Source organism: Tribolium madens, unplaced genomic scaffold (assembly GCF_015345945.1).
Source record: "Tribolium madens isolate multiple individuals breed KSU strain unplaced genomic scaffold, Tmad_KSU_1.1 Scaffold_19;HRSCAF=116;Tcas5.2_LG9, whole genome shotgun sequence".
Classification (NCBI taxonomy): domain Eukaryota; kingdom Metazoa; phylum Arthropoda; class Insecta; order Coleoptera; family Tenebrionidae; genus Tribolium; species Tribolium madens.
Genome location: NW_025400983.1, coordinates 15,368,503 through 15,384,933, shown reverse-complemented (window position 1 = coordinate 15,384,933; position 16,431 = coordinate 15,368,503). Strand labels below are relative to the sequence as shown.

Genomic DNA, 16,431 nt, shown 5'->3' with positions numbered 1-16,431 from the left:
TTAATATCAAATTAATATTAACAATAGTTAATTTTTTAAAGTTAGTTAAAAGTTGGATTTTCATTTTTATTTAAAAGTTTCTCAAAGTGCAAGAACTAAATTTGTCATAATAGATGAATTAAAAAAATAAATTAGTAAGATAAGATTCTTTTTTATAACAACAGAAAAATTTTATACTTCTCGTATTAATTAAGTAAAGGTTGTAAATTTTAAGAATTTTGATTATTTTGGAGCTAGTTTATGGACACAATTAGTCATTTTAATTTTTGGGTATTTAATAGTCTTCCGCTACGTGATCGGGTTTTAAACTTCTTTTTTACAACACACTAATACCTATACTGTTTTTATGGTGCATTTAAACTTACCTCTTATGTTGCGCTTCATCTAAAAAGTACGTCGTCAATTGCAACAGATTTTATGGGTATATAAAATACGCTGACACATATTTTTTGTAAATTTTGACATTATTTTGACTTCTTTATAAAAATTTCTGCATTAAATAAAGTTTCTGATTCAATATTAGTGTTGCAAAAAATCTTGAAGACAACACGAGTTTTATAGTTTATAAATCTCAGCCTATTAAGCTACGACCTCGATTTTTGAACTGTCTATAAAACTCTAGTTGTTTTATTAGTCATAAAATTTCTAAACTAGATGTCATTTTCATAATTAAAACTCAAAACTGCATAAAACACAGATGACATTGCCATGTATGTTTTTTGTAAGGATTACACGGAAATAAAAATGAAATAGAATAAAGACAATTTTATAAATTTATTTTTTCTATAATCATGTGTGAAGTTAAACTTCATATAGCGAAATCAGTAGACATTTGTTGTTGAGAGTGCAAAATTTATAGCAGTGCGTGAAATGCTTATTTCACAGACATTTTATGCAGAAATACCATAACTAAACTTTGAAGTAGGTACATATATAGTTTTTTCGCCAATATGACAATAAAAATCAAGAATATCGTGGAACTGTAGTTTGATCTTTTATCTCAGAGACTCATTTGATAGTTTTTCCAAAAACCGCCCTAAATCAGTATTTAACTCTCCCAAAAATGCCATTTTTTCAACGCGAACGCAATCAGGCCCCTCTTAAAGAAGAAATTTAAATATTATAGAAAAAGCGTTGTTTATAATCTGTGTGAGAAACTATTTTTTTAAGTCTTAAATGCTTTTTTCTCTCGATGTTCGATTTCGACAAAACAACGTTTAAAACTACAACGTAAGAAATTACAAAATTTTTAAGGGAATACGTATCAAATGAGACTGTGTGTATAAACCGGCACTTTTTTGTGGTCACAAAATTTACAAAAAACTGGTTACAATTGAACAATAAAAATCAGAAATATCTTCAAGTTTTAGTTTGATCCTTTATGTCAAAGACGCATTTGTTAGTTCTCTCAAAAATAAAAACGTAGACGTACATCCCTTCATAATGGCAAATAATGATTTATTCAAAATTTATATAATTAAGTTACTTGTGTGTTTTATTAGTTTTAATGATAAGACAAATCTGTGTAAATTTTTAAGACGTTTAATTTCTTTATTTAACAAATGGAAAAGTTATTGGATCTAGTTCAGCCTTCCACAATTTAAATGACATATTTAAATAGTTGTTTAGTCCAATTGTGCATATTAATTGTGTACATTTGACGTCATTTAACCGATGACTGCTTCAGCGCCGACGATAATTATTATCGGACGACGAGGGTTGCTCAATTGAACCGCAATTCTATAAAAAAGACTAGCAGCGGTTGATGACAGGTTGTATCTAAATTCAAGTATTTTTGAAAATCCTTTTTATTTTATTCACAGTAAAATAAAAAGAGCACTAGGTACCTGCACATAATCAGTGTAAATATTAATTACGAGCGATCAAAAACATTGAACAAATGTATCGTCGATAATAAACGGATATGCCATTTTTCAAGCGCATTGTCTGCATTTTCCGTCCGTTTGTAGGTTTACTCATTACTACGGCCCCCTTTTAAGCCCATATTGATTATTCTGTCTGTTGTATTTAATTAGAACAGAATTAGACGCTATTTGTCCAGCTGTAATTTACAATTGCGTTATCCTTGCCAATCATGTATAATTTACAATCTGGACCTTGCCAGGGATGATTAAACATTTAGCAGCTCAGAATTAATTAGTTCGTCAGATATTCGGTTTCGATTGGTTCTAAAATATTTAGCCGAGATTGAATTATACAGTCGCTGTGTGCAACTTTAGAACTTTGTCAATTTATGCACCGGCGATGTCTCGTCGTCGTTGGTCCGGCTTCTTGCAGACTCGCTGCCCGACATGACACTCTACATAAGTCTATTGATTAAACTGTCCGCTGTGCTAAATTAGAACAGAATTAGACGTCATTTGGAGCAGACTACAATTTGCAATCACGTGATTCTCAATCATCTTTATCCGTCAGCATGTATGCCTAATCTCTAGATCAACAGACGCGTAAATAATGCTAATGCACGAACGCCAAAATATATTCCTGCATAATACAAGAGCCAGTCGGGGGCTGCTTGAAAAGGGAGGAAGACCGCCAGCGACCCCGCAACAATGCTTCTGCAAACTTTAACAAATAAATAGGAACCTCCAGCGATACCTACCGTTAATAATGCATGTCTAATAACAGCTCCTGATGCTCCAATTCACATTTCATGCTTTTTAACAATTTCAAAAGAACGTACAGATGGTTGTAGTGACCACGAAAAGCAGTATATTGTATTCAAACAAAAAGAATTAAATAATTGGAATTATTCAATTGCTGCATTAAAAGGATCGAATTGTACAAATATACGTATTTACATTTGTGCAGTTATAGCAGAAGCCCAATTACAAACGCTGTTTCCTATATTTAGTCTAACGTACTGAAAGCAACAATTTTCATAAAAAAAAAACTTAAAAATATCGTCTACTAAAAGCTGTTTTGGTATTAGTTGAACAAATATTGAAAATTTAACCAAAATTGACATAAACTTTTTAAAAACTATTGAAATTATATGTAGTTACTGGAATTATTTAGGAATTACATCACACGTTGCAGGATAACAGCATAATCTTACATAATTTAAAATTTTGTCTAATAAGTTATAACTTTTATGTCCTACTTATTTTTAAAAAATTGAAATGTTTCGTAACTTTCCTATTGATTTAATGCGGAAGTAGAAAAAAGCAAATACTCATAATTACAAATTTAAACAGCGCCTTTTAAGTGTTACGAAAATATTATTTTAATTTTTCATTTAGGTTCGTAATTTTTAAACATATAATATCCTGGATTACTGTGTATTCGTAAAATGTTTTAACCTTTTTTTACTTAAAACTTAAATAACTTAGAAAAAGGAGTCAACAAAGTGAAAATATTAAAAGGAAACTTAAAAAAAACATAGCAAAAATGGATTATAAACCACTGTAATTGGTTCAGGGTTGCTGTTCAGAGTTTTGACCATAGGGACTATTGGTTATTAAGTAATACTTAATTGGAGAGCGATCAAATTTCAAGTAGTTTAGAGCATTTGCATGCTGGGAGAGATGGGTATATACAGGGTGAGTCATTGATACAGGGAAGCTCGATTGCACCTACATCACCGTCAATGATATCGAAATGAGTCAAATGGCACTGCAAATGGGAGATCAAACTGCAGTTTCTAAAATTATTTTGCGCTATTCAGGGTCTTCCCTTTTTTGTAAAACAGCCTTTAAGGTAGTTTTTTTAAGGCACCCCCTGTATAATTGTTATAATTGTACTTTCTCTTTTTTTAGGCTTTATAAATCCGTTTACTTTTTGCAATTTGCTTTCTTTAACCGTTCAAAAGTTACTTAACTTTTTCTAAAATTTAGTGCATCGCCAGGCACATTATTAAAAAAATCGCAATGCACTTCGTTTTCGGGATTTATATCCCGACTTTGACTTTGACCGAGTATAAACAACTGTTTGGGGTATCTTTCGGCGGAAAAACCGTCCATTTGCATTGGAGCGTGACAAATTCATTTTGGTAAACTTTGAAGGAACATAACTTAATTTTTTTAAACATATATATTATTTGGCGTTTCTTTTTACATTTTTTCACCCCTTTAGTTTCTTCCTAAAAGTTGATAGTTGGGAAATAATTCGGTTTTTCTGAAAAATGCACCCAAAATCTCTTGGATGCTAACATTAAAAAACAATAAATTCTGACATACCAACGTCAAAGTGTCATTTATTATACGTAATGTTTTGATTTTCTTGTGAAAATAAATTTTTTGCGTAAGATCAAACAGATCTCATCGAGATATAAACTTTAATTTTGACAAAAAATGATTAAATAAAAATGAAAGAGACATTAATTAATGTCTCAAAGGTGTCGCACCAAACTTGTAAATACAGTGGAACTCTTCTATAACCAAAAACCGGCTATAACGAGTAAATCGTTATTTTACAGTTTTGTATACTACTTTATGTAAAATTCATCCTCTCTGGCGAGTTTTTTTCTGGAATTGAGGTGGATATAACAAAACTTTTATTTTGTCCAAGATCGGTAATAGCGAGAAATTCTGAAAAATTTCGGAAACAGATCGGTTATAACGAGAGTTCCTGCGAGTCTCCATTACGTATTGTGTACATATTTTTTTTGGAAATGTTGTTTTTATGCGCTAATGGTCTTATTTTTCTCACTTTCTCAGACTTGAATAACTTTTCAAGCAGAAAACACTTTGTCTTTCTGTATCAATATGTCGTCCTCGAAAAGAAGAACATTTTCTATGAAAGGAAAAATATCAGTAATAAAAGAGTTGGAAAGTGGCAAAAACAAGCTGTAATGTGCAAAGACAAAAATTTAGCTAATTCTACATTAGCAACAATTTTACAAAACAGGGACAAGATTACGAGTTCAACTGGTAAATTTTCGTCAAAAATGAAGAAGTTACATACTGTTAACAATGCTAAATTAGATAAAGCCGTCCTTAAATGGTTCAAAAGTGAATCGCGAATCCAATGTGCCCAATAAGTGGAGCTAAGTTTAAAGAAAAAGCAGAACAATTTGCAGAAAAAATTGGGGATTCTCTAGAGATAAAATTTTTTGTTATTGGGTGCTTCCCCCTAACCACGTTGTCTTTTACAATAGCCTTGTACAATAATTGTAAAGTGCAATTGATAAGATAAAAATGCTTCATTACAAAAAAAAAACAACAAAACAGATTTTTTTCTTAAATATTGTTTTAAATTTCATTAATATTCATATTTAATAAAATAATTTGTGTAGTACATATATTTAAAAACTTTTATTATCCATGACTGTTTATAATGAAAATCGGTTATAACCAGCAAATGCATTGGCCCCTTGAGTTCTTGTTATAGAGGGGTTCTACTGTAGCACAATTCTCTTAATCTTCCATATTGAACCGAACAAAAAAAAAAGATTTTTTATTTATCTCATTATATTAATAGTAATCTTATCTCCAATAAAGTGTTTAGAATTTCTTGTAGATTGCTGAAGGCAAAGTCTAGTGTAGAACCAATCATCCCGTCACTTGGCGGCCATTTTTGAATAACACGGCCTTAGGGTCCATCCTGCGAATAAAAAACGGCGACGGTAGTGATCAATTAAAAATATATTTTGCTGGACGTAGCGCTTATATTCTGCAGGATAATGAGATTCGCCGCCTGCAGGACAATGCCTACTTGAAAAATGGCCATGTGCAGAGACACACGTCCATTTGTTATCATTACATTCGTTTATTTTTCGCATTCGAATAATACAACGGACAATGTTTTTGATCGGTCGTAATTAATATTTACGTAGCTCGAGACAAATCTACGTTTATTTAAAAGGTTCGTTGCTTTCATGCGTGATGGCCGTTATCAGAGTCAATATTCATTGTCTCTTGTTTTCTTTCCATTATCCGATCGAGGAAAAAATCAACCCGTATATACAAGTAGAATTGGCATTATTATAATGTTGTGGGTGGGATTCAACTCCCTCCGTGGAAAAAAAACATCAAACGGTTTTGATTGATGCATTTTTTCAGTTTGTAAATATGTACGGTGTTTTAATTATTGATTTTATTAAGTGAATTGTTTTTGTATGTTGTGGTTTATGTAGAGGATTTACTTGTTTTCACAAAAAATGGCATTCATGTAATTAGTAAATGTTAATCTGATCATTTCGTATGATAGAGTACATCCAGGAGTGACTGTAAATATAGAACTCTTCTAAGGCTCCTCTCTCATAGCAAAATGTTAATCTTAATGTTTCAAGTTTCTGTAAAAAAAAAACGTCTTAAAAACGTGTTCTAACACAATATAAAAGTTATAAGTATGTTACGTTAAAAACAATATACGAGTAGAAAACTTTGTTAAAAATAATAATAATAAAAAACAATGTAGGAGAATAGTTATTAAGATAACAAGCATTTTAACCTATAAAACTTGGGTTGTCTTTAATTTTTTTTCCATATTAGACAAGAGATTTTGCTAAATTTAGAAATTATTATAAATAAAAATAATGTCAAAATTGACAAAATGCCAAAATAAGAGTATTTTATGTACTTATGTTGTTATTGACGACGTATTTTATAGAAACTCGTATAACGGTAACATAAGAGGTAAGCTTAAATACACCTAAGAAACAATATAAGATATTAGTGTTGGAAAAATAAACTTTTACACGTGAGATATAATATTTTTATTTTGTACTCAATGTTAAAGAGTGCTTTTATCAACTAATTTCAGTAGATAAAGTAGTCTTTTATCGTCTAGTAAAATACAGTAATTTTTATCTACTCCACTTTGACCAGTGTATTCATCAGCCAGACACAAGAAATTCTGTTAGGTGAGTACAAAATAGAACGAAATATTATACGTATCCACGACGATAAAGATTGTTTATCTACTCGTGAAAAAAGTGTACTCGTCACTCGTAAACTTAACCTTTTCACTCGTAGATAAATAACTATTTTATGTATTAATGGTTATTTATTATTCAAGGCGATAAAGAAATTTGGTTATCTAAGAGTGAAAAGGTTAAGTTTACAAGTGACGAAGTCACGAGTGCACTTTTTTCACAAGTAGATAAACAATCCTTATCGTCGTGTATAATATTTCGTTTTATTTTATACTCACCTACCAGAATTTCTTGAATTTAAACAGTAGATAAAAATTCCTTTATTTCACTAGACGATAAAAAACTACTTTATCTACTTACTGAAATTAGTTGATAAAAGCACTCTTTAACATTGAGTACAAAATAAATAAAAAAATATGTTTCTTGTTTTGTTACTTTTTAAAGATCATGTTAGAAGAAAAAACATTCGTGGTTTAAGATGAAATAAAGAACATAAGCTTTTCCAAAATTAGGTCCATCTCTTCGCGACTTGCACTAATATGTAATTTACCAAAAGTTTCTCAGCAGAAAACTGCCACCGAAGCTAAACTAAATTTAACCTAATAATATAGAAAATACGATTATTAGTTCAACGTAAACATATAATAAGGTTTTAGCATCATCAGCAATCATTTAAAATATACAGGGTGCGCCAGAACTCGCGCCCCAGAGAAAAATGCCATATAAGGTAAGATACCAGGAACATGGAAAAATGTTAAAAAAAAAATTATCTATAAAAGTTTAGAAGTTATGAGGGTTTAAAATTTGCACTTTGATTCTATTTATTTCTGTTGGAAAAATAATTTTCTAAGTTTTTTTGCTAGTCTATTAGAAGAGGAAACAAAGAAGCTGTATCCTAAATTGTAACTCTGTTCAATGTTATTTGTGGTTTTTATTGGCAAAATTTTTGTACCTTCACTAAATAATTGTAAAAAAACATATACAAGATCATCAGTATCATTAAATAGATATAAAAAAAATGTCAAATGTCAAAAAATAAATGTCAAAATTTTTTGACAGATAAAATTTTTTAAACATTTTTTTCATGTTACTGGTATCTTACCTTATTTAAAATTTTTCTCTAGGGCGCGAGTTCTGGCGCACCCTGTATAGCGTGATGAATGTATGTTTTTGCAATTGTCAAATCTACACACAGAATTTTTTTGAAATATGTAAAAATTGTCACTATTCCACACCCAATTTTTTGGTTTGCTAAATACTATAAAAATGTTTTTAGTTTTTAAACTAACGATTACGAAGTTGCTAAATTTTTTAACATTTTTTGGATAGAATATTTAGAAGTAAATAATTCATAAGAAAAGAAATATAAATTGCANAACTCCCATAAATAAAATTTTCATACAAATGTTTTTCTTTTAAACTTCGATTAAAAAAAATGAAAAAATGTTCAAGTGAATACATTCTACCTCAAATTGGTTGAGTTATTAAATTATCAGAACCGAAAATTAACTATAATGATTTCTTAAACTTAAAGGCTTAATAATTGGTGTATCTTTTTTTGTATAAGTAGTTCGGTTAATCGACTTCTGAGGCTAAGAGGTTGCCCAAGAGTGGTACATACCCGAAAGGTATAGTGTAGTTGGGAGAACTGCAAGTTAGAATTAGGTTGTCTTTGTACTTAAAAGCTCTTATAATAGGCTGGATTTAGGGTCATTTTTGTTTATACCTGCTTAATACACCCTCTATATGCTATGCTCTTTAAAAAGGGTTGTTGAATGGCACACGCACTTCTTCTCATTCTGTTGCAAAAATCTTGACATACGCTAGCAGTTATGCCACTTTATTAAAAAATGATCTCAACTACTGCATGAGCTACTGAGTGACCTCTCACCCTCAGGAGGAGTCAATTTAACCGACTATAACTCACCTCTGCAACACTCAACAACAACACTTTCAGATAGTTAGACAGTCATTCGTAAACTTCACTGAACTGAATAAGCAGTTTTTACATGATATTTACTTCGAATTTAATACGATTACTTTAATTTAAACAAGCACAGCAAATAAAAAAATTAAATAATTATTAATTAATAAATATTATTGGTCAATTTATGATAAAAATACCTGAAAATTATTGCAAAAAAATAAACTTAATTAATTTATGAAAAATGGATTGTAAAATTAGTTTCCTTAAAAACAAAACAATAATATTTGCAACAGCGGTATGAAAAACATGTAGAAAATGTATAGCAAGAGCGAAGAGTTTCAAATAATAATTCAACTAGTTGTGAAAAAATACAAAGCTAATTTTTTTTATGTTTTTTTTGTAAAAGTTGTTGCTAAATAAATGTATTTTTTCAATTTGGTTGTGAAAAGCAATAATTATAATATGTCATTTTAGTTGTCAAATGTACTTAATTATATCACTAGTTATAAAATATGACATTATTTTATCACTAGTGTTAAAATAGCTAAAAATAACATTATTTTCATAGCAACGCCCCGACACTAGTATGATTTTGAAAAATTATTGAAATTAGAGAATTTGAAGCTACCAAATTAGAAAAAATCTTGTATGAAACACGATGTAAAATGGCTGTTTTTCAAATAAAAAACACGCCCACTTTGCAAGTTGTTGCATAAACAGTTGTTATACAGTAAATAAAAAAGTTAATTATTTATTTAACACTAGAAAAACAGTTTTTTACTTCTTTTGTTGTTTATGGCCGATTGTACACATTTATATAAATCCTTAAACTTTTACTTCTTCTTTCTGTTCTCCGTTTTTGTATAATAACTAATAAATACACACACCTTTTTCTGTGATTGTATTTTCAACTTGATACTTCCTAGTTTTTTAATCATTTGTTTTGAGGATTTTTGACTCTTTTTTGTCATTTTTTGATCACTTTCATCACACCTAGCCACTTTTTCTTCATTTATTTTTTATCCAATATTTATTTTTTATTTTTCGTGTTTACCTTTATGTTTTTGTTTTTTTATATGTTCTGTTTTAATTTTTTCTGATTCTGCTTTAAATAAGTATAGTATTATTTCTTTCTTTCAGCTCTTTTGCTAGCCTTTATTACGCATTATTGACCCATAATAATTTTCATTAATACCCTAAAGCATCAAGGGCCCATAAGCTTCACTTGATAGTTTCTCATATTTATTTTGACATTTCGTACATTAAATTTTTAATTACAAGTGAAACATAAAAAGTTCATATACCTACCTTGGACATTATTGAAGTCTCGGGTCGGAAGACTTCGACCTTGCAAACCTGTCAAGGAGGTCATAAACAACATTCATAAATAACTATTTTCTACGACTGTTATATAATAGATATCTTCTTGGTTGATTTTTAATAACAGAATACTCATATTCTTTAAGATTGCGAGAATAATTTTAAATGACAGAATGCTTGTATTCTGTAACACTATATGAGAATATTCTTAGTGTTAGTAGTGTTTCCACTTGTGCAGATAATGCCATATTCTAAACTTGTTACAGAATATACTATTATGCCATCTTTTTTTTGTTTTTGTTGTGGTTCTTTCTGTTTTAATTCGCAAATGTTCTTCTTTGTTTTATTGTCTCTCGTTTTATTTAGTTTATTTTCATAAAAATTAACATGTTTCATCATAAATTATTATTAAGTAGTAATCAACAAACTCTTAATTTTCTTAAGTTTTCTGATTTTTTGCGTCAATAGGTTCATTTTGACTTAATTTCGAGAGGTTCCCGACCCAAACAAAAAGTTATCTATCACCAAAATTTTCGATCAAAGATCTTTTATAGAAATTATTTAAATTATTTCAGGCTTCAATCAACTCAATTTAACCACAAAATGTGACCCAATTTAAATCGCGCGTTATTCACTGACCCAAAAACTATCAAAACTATAAAATCTTGTGGGTAACATTAACACCATTTTCCACTGTTAGAAAAACTTTGGAAAGAAATCGTTCCAAACAGAAAAAAAATCATGAAAAGAAGCTGATAAGTTAAATTTTAAAACATTAATAATAAGTGTTATCTGGTAAGTAGTAAAATGAAATGAAACGTTGGATTAGATAAAAGCGACAATATCGGCGAGTGTGATTGAAATAACAGTGAGGGGTCTAGCATCGAGACGCTCTTCTAATTAGCATAAAGATAAGCCCTGTTCGTAAGTAGAAGTGTAGAGAGTGTGGAGCACACGCTGCTCGATGAATAAACATTAGCAACCCTTCACATTATGCAGGCAGTTCGTATTAAACATTCTGGCCAATTCAATTATAGAACAGAACACACATTTCATATTCTAGATCTATCTCTCAAAGCCTCGGCCACCGGCGGCGGGCGCCTGTCTCTTGTCAACCGTCCGCCCGCCCTTCCAACGGCTTTGTCAACACGTGCATTCATGCTGACAAGACTACAACTCACTGATTACAGATTTATCGCTGGATCCTTGTCATTCAAATTATAATAATAACCAAGAAATATTTAAATGGACTTTACAACATAAAAAGAAAAATTGTTGATTAATGCATATTAATTTTCATTTTTAATAGAGATTTAATAACTACACATTTGCATGAATGATTTAAAGCATCAAAGAAAAAAAAAAGGTGCGTCTATGCGATAATATGATAATTATACTCTTCTTACAAATTATTATTAAAGTAAATAAGAATAAAAAAGTGAAAGCAGAATGATAATGATAATATTTAGATGATCTTTTTGATAAAAAGACATATTAGACAACTGTTTTGTTTATTAGTTTATTTTTCATTAAAAGTAAACAAGTCGTCTTTACTTAATTTAAAACAAGTTGAAATTTACAAAACATTTGGACGTGTCATCATTAAAAGTTCGATGCCTATGTTTGGCTGTTGAGTTATTAGTACCGTGCGATCGAAAAAAAAATAATTAGAGTAGGCGGTGATTAAAGTCCTTCAGATGGCAATCCTGATTTTTGACTTCAAATGTCAACGGAAACTTTGACGTTTTATTCATTTTGAGTGAAATAATGTTCACTTTAGAGCATAATTTTTTTATTGTTGCAAGTTATTACAAAAATGCTGTACAAAACGAAAATGGTGAATGGTCATTTTCACTTCCAGTGAAAATTCCCAGATTCTCCAGCCACTTACGAACAGCTCGTCAATCAAATTCATAAATGCGTAAATTTATTTGAAGTAACAGGTAGTGTGTTACGCAGAAAAGGTAGTGGACATCCTACAAAAAGAACACCTATGAATATTCATGATGTTGAACAAAGAATGAATTAATCTCCCAAAAAAAAAAAACATTCGAAAATTAGCCCAAGAAACAAATTTATCCTTTGGCACTTATCAATTGATCCTTAAAAAAGACTTCCCTTCCGTGTCTCTCTTCACCACCAACAAATCGCTTGATTTCGCTAGTCGAATCGATTACTGTCAATGGTTTTTACATAACCTAAATATTCACACCCCTCAGCTTGCAACGTGTTGCCAACTGTAGAGTATTAATCGTCGCCCACTCTAATTTATTTATTTTTTTCGATCGCACGGCATTACCCATTATCTTATAACACAAGGCGACAAAAAATACGTCACGTTGTGACAACTTGACAAATTATATATCATTTTGTTCGTCTCAGTGAGACAAATCAAATGCACTAAAAAAAATTAAAAAGTCCACACACTTTTAACTAATTTTTTTTTTCTAATTTAAAAGAATTTAAAATACTTTAACTTTAAAAAATCCGTATTCAATAACTATTAGGTCGATTTCCTTTAGAATGATATGAAATTTGAAATTGAATATTGGCAAACTTTCGAAGTAAATCAAAATAATCTAAGAAAAACCCTACGAGTATTTTTTTTTCATCATTACCATCGTGTAAAGCATCTCTTTATTAGTTGTAATCCAAATTTTCAAAAGTATATACCGAGTAGTTTTCAAGATATGATTTTTTGAAGTTATGGTTTGCTAATCAAGCATTGCTCCATATAGGAGAAATGCATGTTAACCTTACTTAAAATTGCATTTTTATAAAAGTATTTGTTTTAAGACTCTTCTTTGGCTTAAAAATGGTTAATTGCACCTCTTTGTTCTAATTAGAATAAACAAAAAATGTTTGTTTACTTAAAACAAATAAAGATTACCTGCGAACTAATTAAAGCAAATAAAGAGTTTTTTTGTTGTAAAAATGACCACTGATCATTGAGCAAAGAGGATCTAGAAGTTTAAGGCACGAGCCTTAACTATAAGGGCAAATCTTTTTCAAATCAAATCACTTTCCATTCAGATTTCGACTTGTTCACTTTGTTCTAGCTTTCTGAACTTTTTTTAAAAATGTTCTGAGCAAATGATGCTCATCACTTTCGAGTGATGTTAAATGCAATAAGTCACCTGATTTATTTTGTTGGTACATTCTACGATTAGCTTCAGTTAGCTTGTAGGTAGTAGTTGTTGTGATAACTGACTTATTGCATTCAACATCAGTAGAAAGTGATGAAAAATCATTTGCTGAAAACATTTTCAAAAAAAAGTTCAGAAAGCAAGAATAAAGTGAACAAGTTGGAATCTGAATGGAAAGTGATTTAATTTGAAAAAGATTTGTTCTTAAATTTAAAGCTACTGCTTTAAACTCCTAGATCCTTTTTGCTCAATGATCAGTGATCATTTTTAGGACAAAAAACTCTTTATTTGCTTTAATTAGTACGCAGGTACTCTTTGTTTGTTTTAAGTAAAGAAACAGTTTTTGTTTATTCTAATTAGAACAAAGAAGGTGCAATTGACCATTTTTAAGCAAAAAAGAGTCTTTAAACAATTACTTTTATAAAAATGCAATTTTAAGTAAGATTAACATACATTTCTCATATAATCGTATGGCGCAATACTTGAATAGCAAACCTTAACTTCAAACTATCATATCTTCAAAAATTACTCGGTATATTATTTTAAAATTTTGGATTCTTACTAATAAAAAGATGATCTCCACGATGGTGATGAAGAAAAAAAATACTCGTAGAATTTTTCTTAGATGACTTCGATTTACTTCGAACTTCTTCGAACACTGTTCGAAGAAAAATTTGCCAATATTCAATTTCAAATTGCATATCATTCTAAAAAGGAAGTCCATCCCTTTAGAATGGTCTTTATTTGAAGGAAATCGACCTAATAGTTATTGTGTAATGTTTTTTGTAAAGTTAAAGTATTTTAAATTCATTTAAATTAGAAAAAAAAATATATTTAGTTCAAAGTGTGTGGACTTTTTGAATTTTTTTTTAGTGCATTTGATTTGTCTCACTAAGGCGACAACAATGATATAAAATTTGTCAAGTTGTTACGACATGATTTTTTTTGTCGCCCTGTGTAATTCGTTGCATCAAAATCAGTTTTTATATTTTTTACAGAGATAATGCTCACTGTACAGGTGGTCCCGATGTAAGCTGCCAAAATTTTTGGTCATTAGGTGGATTCAATAAGTCCAGAAAACTCTTTTATTAGATCAAAAATTACGCTACTGACCACAAAAATTAGAGAGTCAGGAATTAATTGTTAGTGTACAACGTAAGAATGACAATATTTAAGAAACCAACCTGAATCGTTTGGGACAAATCTGACAAACTGGATCAAATTATTGATATGTATTTATTGAAAACACTCTACACTGTGTGCGTTAAGTCACCAGGTGATAAAGGAAAAAAAATCTGACTTTGTAGCCTCAGATAAATTCAAAACGAATAATAAATAGGTAAAGTGATGTTTGTCAAAGTATTATAAATAAATGTAGAGGTAGTGTGTGTAAAATGTGGATGAACTGTACAACAACAGTATTGTTTTAATTGTGTTTCAACAGTCAAAATAATGTTTTTTTTTGCATCAATCACAAAGTCAGGACTGTGACGACCGCGATCCAACAGAAGAACGTTGAGACTATTTCAGCAAAACACTCGCCTATTCGCTCTTGCATTACCACGTGCTTCGCCGCATACCGGCATTCATAAGTGTTATAGGTATTACAGATACCGTTGCTAAAGAAATTGCAATTTATTGTTGCAAAGCAACCTGAATTACCTTTTCAATCTCAATTTACTCAATAGCTCATAGTAAATTTTGACCGAATATTAAATCATTTTTATTCCAAAAATAAAAAGACTTTTATTACAAATTTTGTTGTGTATAGTCAACTCAGTCACCTGTTACTGAATTTTCTTTGACAGGTCATATCGGGATCACCCTGTATGTTTGACTTGAAACCCCGTTACCTGCGCTGCTATTAAATTTATACAGAAAACCATTTAGTAAGTTGTAAGAGTATTAATTTGTAGGAAAATTACAGAAAAGTTAGCCTGGAAGAATTTTTTCGCGATTGAGCTCTATTTGATTGTTTACCACGTCTCTTTTCAAGACACTAAGTTGTGTTTACTCGTTGGTATCCCAAACTCGTCTTTAAGTATTTTGTTTAATGTCGTAAACATTCAAAAATGTTCTAGAACGTCAAAGTATTTTGCCGTTTTTTTAGATATTTTATTATTTTTTAGATATTTAATTTTTTTTAGATATTTTATTATAAAAAAACTAACAAAAATCAATAGCGCAAAAAATGTCATAAGCATCGCGAACGTTAAGGACTTACCGATCTCAGACAATAATTGTTTTCGATCGGTAAAATGTCCTTACCGTCCTTGATACTTAATAGGTATTCTATTTCAGTTGCTTAAGAATTTTTAATCAACCCTAAAATTTTCAACATAATTTCTACTGATTTTTCTACAAGAAAGTGTAATTTTAGTAACAGTAGAGTGTCAGAAATTTTAAAATTTGATTTTAATCTGAAAAAAAGAAATAGGAAGCTCTTTTGTTTCATTTATTTTTTATATCATATTAATATATAAGTGTTCCAAAATGTAATGTTTGGATAATAACTATGTCCTCTTAATAAGAGATTTATCATCAAATTAATTGTAACAGAACCTTATTGTTACAATGTTTGTTGTATTTTGAAAGTGTCACCAACAATTTGATAACAATTAATTCGTCTTCTTACCAACATAATAGAATTTGCCAATAATATAATGGTTTTCCTTTCAAAATTATGAAAAAGTATCCAAGAACAACTTATACTGAGAATAAACATCTGTTTCAAATACCTAAGCCAGTGAGGCCAAAAATGTGTTTGTTAAAAACAGAAAAGTAATTCAGAAAAATCTTCTTTTAAATAAATCATTTTGTGTCAACAAATTTATATTTTTTATTTTTACAGAGTTTTAGTTGTTAGTACTTCTAAACACATGTTGTAAAAACTGACATAACAGACATTGTGTATACTTTATAAACTGATGGATTTTACTTTTTTGACATCTTGGTGAAAAATTCTATAACAAGGAAAGTATTAGAATCGCTATGCTCAAATTTGTAGATTGCAGTAATTTGAAACATGTTGAGTTGGTATCGACATAGTGTTTTTTTGCCACATTTTTTAAATACGGAAAACTGTGCCATGTTACCAACACATTCCACAATTATGCGGTAAGATGTGTGCAACTATTCTAAATATTTTAATTACAATTTTTGGAGGTTAGGATACATCGACTAATATTAAAATGATTAAT

At 29.8% G+C, this 16,431-nt stretch overlaps 1 protein-coding gene across 6 annotated transcripts in view; it reads right to left on the bottom strand.

The window, feature by feature from the left end:
• Positions 1–16,431, bottom strand: part of LOC123010528 (POU domain, class 6, transcription factor 1) — a 131,254-nt gene that overhangs the window by 24,254 nt on the left and 90,569 nt on the right. The window lies entirely within an intron of this gene.